The sequence below is a fragment of the Arachis ipaensis genome, chromosome B2 (genome assembly GCF_059453495.1).
Source record: "Arachis ipaensis isolate K30076 ecotype BB chromosome B2, ASM5945349v1, whole genome shotgun sequence".
NCBI classification, from domain to species: Eukaryota; Viridiplantae; Streptophyta; class Magnoliopsida; order Fabales; family Fabaceae; genus Arachis; species Arachis ipaensis.
The window spans coordinates 49,379,611-49,386,949 of record NC_142437.1 but is presented as its reverse complement, the minus strand read 5'-3'; positions in this window follow the sequence as shown (position 1 = coordinate 49,386,949).

The window sequence follows — 7,339 nt, the reverse complement described above, 5'->3', positions numbered from 1 at the left end:
TGTGAAGATGGCGTATATGTCGGCTGCCATATATCGGACTGCTCAGAATCTCCCTCTCCACGCTACTAAGGCATTTATGGAGGAGACGAAACAAGAGTTTGATCGGATGAAGGAGTTAAAGGAGGAGCTTGAGACGAAGGTAGCCAAGCTGGAGAAGGACTTGAAGAATGAGGAGGCGAGTTCTCAGTCATTGGCGGCTTCTTTGAGGTTGGCTGAGGACGCAGTCCTGATGCACAAGAAGAGTTACCTTTCATCTTATCGGGAGGTGATGCGCTTGAGGGGGGAGCTTGACAGTGTTCGGGAAGATTATGCTGAGCTCCAAAGTCATCTTGTTGGCAGCATGACTGCTGCTTATGAGAACTTGAGGGAGCAAGTTCAGGTCATTGCTCCCGACGCCGACCTCACCCTTTTTAGCCTGGATAATGTAGTCAGCGATGGCAAGATTGTCCCTGATGATGAGGGTGATGATGATGATGTTGTTCCTCCCCCTGTGTCCTCTAACAAAGTGCCGACCTCTTCCGTTCCCCCTGCTATGCCCGACTCGGATTGCCAGATCCTGAATCGGGAGGATGGAACTGTGGATGCTGTGCCGCTCCAGACTCGTCCTCCTTTTCCTTGTCCTGATGCTGCCAAGAAGGCTCCTGATGCTTGCTGATTTCTTTCCCGGGAATTTGTGTAGTTGGCCCGGCTTGTGGGCTTTTTAAAACTTTTTTATTTATTTACTAACACTTTCCTAGTTGCTTTTCTAGCAACTTTTATTCTGACAAACGAAAAAGGTGGCTCGCCATCCTTAGATTTTGCTGGCCTTCGAGGCTTTTGCAACTTTTGTAGATTTTATATAATGCCTTTTGATTTGACATTTTTCTGTTTTTTGCTGATGTGTGATATCTTGCGGCTAGACCTCCTTGGGTTATTTTGTTGTTTGTAGCTTGAATCCTTTGAGGTTACGATTTGTGGGGTCCAACTTGTTTCTCGGTTTTCCGTATTTGTGACCGGTTCCTTTGCGTTGGTCCCTTTCTAAGTTATTATTGTAATCCTCTCTTTCAGAGATTACTTTTATAACTTGTTTGTAGGAGATTGACTTCGTCAGGTTAATCTCTTTTTAAGTTACTTTTGTAATCCTCTTTCTTGGACCTTTGTCAGGTCTCTTTGAGGGATTATTTTGATAACTTTTCAGTAGTAGGAGTCCGACTTGGTTATGTCGGTCTCCCTTAAGTTATTTTTTTGTAGTCCTCTTTCTTGGATCTTTGTCAGATCTCTTTCAGGGACTACTTTGATAACATTTCAGTAGTAGGAGTCCGACTTGGTTATGTCGGTCTCCCTTAAGTTTTTTTTGTAGTCCTCTTTCTTGGATCTTTGTCAGATCTCTTTCAGAGACTACTTTGATAACTTTTTAGTAGTAGGAGTCCGACTTGGTCATGTCGGTCTCCCTGAAGTTATTTTTTTGTAGTCCTCTTTCTTGGATCTTTGTCAGATCTCTTTCAGGGACTACTTTGATAACCTTTCAGTAGTAGGAGTCCGACTTGGTTATGTCGGTCTCCCTTAAGTTATTTTTTGTAGTCCTCTTTCTTGGATCTTTGTCAGATCTCTTTTAGGGACTACTTTGATAACTTTTCATTTTGGGCTGACTTTGTTATGTCGGGCCCTTCTAAGTTAAAGTAATCCTCTTTAATAGGGTTGGCCAGACCTCTTTCCAGGGTTTACTTATAACTTGGTTTGACTTGGTTCGACTTCTCAATGTTCGACCAGTCTTTAAGTTATTATTTTAGCGATCCGTAAGACCTCGTCAGGTTCTTTTTTAGATCACTTTTGATAATTTCTTACATTATTCTGTGTTCATCTTTGCCGATTTGTAGAAAGTGGTTGTCATCTCTAGATCGTCCTTTGGGTGAATCGCGTTTTCACCTTTATCGGACGGTTGTCTTTATCGTGATCGTGCAGTGAAATTCTTTTTCACTTTCTGCCGATCTGTTGCTTTATAATCGGACGATGAATACTTCAGATTAATGCGTCTTGAAATCTTTGTAGAATATCTAAATTATATTTTATTTAAAGGAACAATGCAAATAGATACATATGGGATTGTCTGAGTCTCAACTTGGTGCCTCATTAAAAAACCTTTTCAGGAAAAAGAGTGCATCCAATGATGAAATCTTTTATCTCTTCTTAATTGTAGTACCTTCTTAGGTTGCAAGCGTGCCACGACCTGGGAAGCTCTCGTCCATCGAGTTCAGACAGTCTGTAGTAGCCCTTTCCAAGTACTTCTACAACTCGGTAGGGTCCTTTCCAGTTTGTTGCCAGCTTTTCTTCTCCTGGTCGAGTTGTTCCGATATCATTTCGGATTAGGATGAGATCATTCTCTGCAAAACTTCTCGGCACTACCTTTTGATTATATCTGGAAGCCATTCGGTACTTTAGAGCTTCTTCCCTGATCCGAGCTCTTTCCCGGAGTTCGGGTAGCAAGTCGAGCTCTTCTCTATGAAGTTGGGAGTTTGCTCCCTCATTGTAGTGAACTACTCTGGGCGACCCTTCCTCAATTTCTACTAGAATCATCGTCTCTATTCCGTATGCTAATCGGAAGGGGGATTCCTTCGTGGTGGAATGTGGCGTTGTTCGATATGCCCATAGGACCTGTGGAAGCTCTTCTGCCCAGGCTCCCTTTGCATCTTGTAATCTCCATTTTAATCCGGCCAGTATGACTTTGTTTGCAGCTTCGGCCTGTCCGTTGGCTTGTGGATGTTCAACGGAGGTGTACTGGTGCTTTATATTCAAGTCGGCTGCTAGTTTTCTGAAGCCTGAATCTGTGAATTGAGTGCCATTGTCTGTGGTTATTGAATATGGAACCCCGAATCTCGTGACAATGTTTCTATATAAGAATTTCCGACTTCTTTGAGCGGTGGCATTAACTTGGGGCTCTGCCTCGATCCACTTTGTAAAGTAATTTACCCCTACTATGAGGAATTTAACTTGTCCTGATCCCTATGGGAAGGGGCCGAGAAGATCGAGTCCCCATTTTGCAAACGGCCAAGGCGAGGTCACGCTGATGAGCTCTTCTGGCGGGGCGATGTGAAAGTTGGCATGTTTCTGACATGGTGGGCATGTCTTTACAAATTCTGTGGCTTCTTTCTGTAGAGTTGGCCAATAAAATCCCGTCCGGAGTACTTTTTTGGTGAGAGTTCGTGCTCCGAGATGATTGCCACAAATACCGTCGTGTATTTCTTCTAGTACTTCCTTTGTGTTGGAGGTTGGCACGCATTTTAGTAAAGGTGTTGAGATTCCTCTTTTGTACAGGATGTTGTTTATGATGGTGTAGTACTGTGCCTCCCTTTTTAACCTCTTTGCCTCCTTTTCTTCTGTGGGATGCATTCCTGTTTTGAGGTAGTTGGCTATAGGGGTCATCCATCCTTGGTCCTGACTTGTTATAGTAAGGACTTTTTCCTCTTCCGAGATTGACGGATTCTGCAACATTTCCTGGATGAGGCTTCTATTGTTACCCCCTGGTTTGGTGCTGGCTAGTTTTGAGAGTGCATCAGCTCGGGCATTTTGTTCGCGGGGTATGTGGCAGATCTTATACTCCCCGATTTGTCCGAGCTGTTCTTTGGTTTTATCCAAATACCTTTTCATGGTGGGATCTTTGGCTTGGTAGCTCCCTGTTATTTGTGATGTAACCACTTGTGAATCACTGTAGATGTTGAGTTCTTGAGCTCTGACCTCTTTAGCCAGCTTCAAACCAGCTAATAATGCTTCGTATTCCGCCTGGTTGTTTGAGGCCGGAAACCCGAACTTGAGGGAGAGCTCAACTTGGGTTCCTTGGTTGCTTTCTATTATCACGCCTGCGCCGCTTCCAGTTTTATTTGAAGAACCATCCACGTAAAGGTTCCATTCTGTGGGGGTTTCTAGGGCATCTGTGAATTCTGCGATAAAGTCGGCTATATATTGTGATTTGATTGCCGTCCGAGCTTCATATTGGAGATCGAACTCTGACAATTCGACTGCCCATTGTAGAATTCTGCCTGCTAGATCTGTTTTCTGCAATATTTCTTTTATAGGCTGGTTAGTTCGAACTTTAATGGTGTGAGCCTGAAAGTACGGGCGGAGTCGTCGAGATGTTAGGATAAGAGTGTAGGCAAATTTTTCTATTTTCTGATAGTTCAGCTCGGATCCCTGTAGTGCCTTGCTAATGAAGTAGACAGGTTGTTGCCCATTTTTATCTTTTCTGACTAGTGCCGAGGCTATTGCCCGGTTCCCTACTGCGAGATACAATATGAGCAGTTCTCCTTCTCGTGGTCGGGATAGGATAGGTGGCCGTCCTAAGAACTCCTTGAAGTCTTGGAAGGCTTGCTCACATTCTGTCGTCCATTCAAACTGTTTTCCCTTTCTTAACGTAGCATAGAAAGGGAGGGATTTTATCGCAGTTCCTGCTAAGAATCGGGATAGGGCGGCCAATCTCCCGTTGAGTTGTTGTACTTCTTTCACACAGGTTGGGGTTTTCATGTTGAGTATGGCTTGACATTTTTCTGGATTTGCTTCAATTTCCCTTTGTGTGAGCATGAAACCTAAGAATTTTCCTGCTTCTACTGCGAAGGTGCATTTTGCGAAATTGAGTCGCATGTTGTGCTTCCTTATGGTGTCGAACACTTGAGCCAGTTCGGATAATAATATATCTTCGCTCTGTGTCTTTATCAACATGTCGTCCACATAAACTTCCATTATTTTTCCGATGTGATCTGAGAAGACTTTATTCATTAGCCTTTGATAAGTAGCTCCTGCGTTCTTGAGACCGAAAGGCATCACGATATAGTAGTAGTTTGCCTTTGGTGTTAAGAACGAGGTCTTTTCTTGATCTGGTGGATACATGGGGATTTGGTTGTATCCCGAATATGCGTCCATAAACGAGAGGTATCTGTATCCGGAGGAAGCATCTACCAGAGTGTCGATGCTTGGGAGTGGGTATGGATCTTTTGGGCAAGCTTTGTTGAGATCGGTGTAATCGGTGCACATTCGCCACTTCCCATTTGATTTTTTCACCAAGACGACGTTAGCTAGCCATAGTGGGTACTTGACTTCTCTTATAAATCCTGCCTCCAGTAGTGCTTGTAGTTGTTCTTCCACAGCTTTGGATCGTTCTGGCCTGAGTTTCCTTCGTCTCTGCTGCACCGGCCGAGATCCTGGGTAGACCGCCAACTTGTGGCACATTAGCTTAGGGTCTATGCCTGGCATGTCCGCGGCTTTCCATGCAAAGAGATCGACATTATCTCGTAAGAATTGTATCAGTAATTCTTTTGAGTCTCCTCTTAGGATCGTGCCAATGTTGGTCGTTTTGTCCGAGGTGTCTCTAATTTGAATCTTCTCTATCTCGCCTTCTGGTTGTGGACGGAATTCTTCTCGTTGCTGGGCTCCGCCCATTTCAATTGTATGAAACTCTTCTCCTTTGCCTCTGAGGTTTAGGCTTTCGTTATAACAGCGACGTGCCATCTTTTGGTCAGCTTTTATCGTGACTATCTCTTTCGGAGTTGGGAATTTCTTACATAGGTATGGGGTCGAGACTGTTGCGCCGAGTTGGTTGAGTGTTGTCCGACCTATGAGAGCATTGTAAACTGAACTTACATCAACTACGATGTAATCTATTTTGAGGGTCCTGGATTGGTCCCCTTTTCCGAAGGTTGTATGTAGTGGTATGTATCCTAGTGGTCGAACCGGGGTATCTCCTAACCCGAACAGACTGTTTGGATATGCTTTAAGTTCTTTTGCTTCTAAGCCGAGTTTATCAAAGGCTGTTTTGAATAAGATGTCGGCAGAACTCCCTTGGTCTATTAAGGTGCGGTGTAGGTTGGCGTTTGCCAATATGATGGTGATAACCATGGGATCGTCATGTCCTGTGATGACGCCCGACGCGTATTCCTTAGTGAATGTTATCGCTGGGATGTTGAGCGCTTCTTCCTCTCCTTCGACATGATATACTTTTTTGAGATATCTTTTGCGGGAGGATTTGGAGATCCCTCCTACTGCAAATCCGCCATGTATCATGTGGACATGTCTTTCTGGTGTCCAAGGTGATCGTTCAGTTCGTCTGTCATCCTCGTCCCTTCGTCTTTTTCTTTGGTCATCATCTCGGGTAGCCAGAAATCGATCTAATCTTCCTTCTCTCACTAATTTTTCTATGATATTCTTTAAGTCGAAGCACTCGTTGGTGGAGTGCCCTCGAACTCGATGGTATTCATAATATTCCTTCCGGTTTCCCCTCCCCTTTTGCCTTTGAGTGGTCGCGCTGGGGGGATTTTCTCTGTGTGGCAGACTTCTTTGTATACGTCGACCAGGGATGCCCTGAGAGGGGTGTAATTATGGTACTTTTTGATTTTCTCCCCCTGTCGATCTTCTTTCTTTTTGGATTCCTTGTCTTTATCTCGGTAGGTGTTCCCAGATTTTGAGGTTTCTCCCAACCGAGCATTTTCTTCCATGTTGATGTATTTTTCTACTCGCTCCTGTACTTCGTCTAATGAGGTAGGGTACTTCTTTGATATAGATTGGCTAAATGGTCCCTCTCGTAGGCAATTGATGAGTCCCATGATGGCGGCCTCTGTTGGTAAGCTTTGTATGTCCATGCATGTTTTGTTGAATCTTTCCATGTAGTTGCAGAGGCTCTCCCGATCTCCTTGCTTGATCCCTAGTAGACTGGGGGCGTGCTTGGCTTTATCTTTCTGGATGGAGAATCGGGCCAGGAACTTTTTGGCCAGGTCGTCGAAGTTTGAGATGGACTTTGGAGGTAAGTTGTCGAATCATCGGATTGCTGTCTTCGTGAGAGTTGTTGGGAAAGCTTTGCAGCGAACGGCGTCTGAGGCGTCGGTAAGGTACATTCTGCTTCTGAAATTGCTGAGATGGTCGTTGGGATATGTGGTACTGTCATATAAAGTCATATCTGGGAGTTTAAAGTCCTTTGGGATTTTGGTTTTCATGATCTCCCTGGTGAATGGATCCTGTTCTTTACGTGAGCTTTCATCAGGAGTGATCCGAGGGGCCTTCGATTTGAGACCGGCTTCTAATTGCTGTAATTTTTCTTCCAACTCTCGATGTCGCCGTACCTCTCTTTGTAGATCCTTTCCGATTTCTCGTTGTTGTTGGGTTTCTTGTTTAAGTTGTTTCAAGTGATCTTGAAGAGCTTCTATTGCTCCCGGTTTAGATGTATTTTTGTCTCCATTGGATTCTAGGGTGTCTTCTAGTGGGGTGTCTGCATTTTTGTGCGGCGTTCTATTTTCTAGATCTGAATCGTGGTCGTTGTCACGGTTATCCGCCATGGTGATGGGATGACTTCCAGGTTCCCCGGCAACGGCGCCAATGTTTC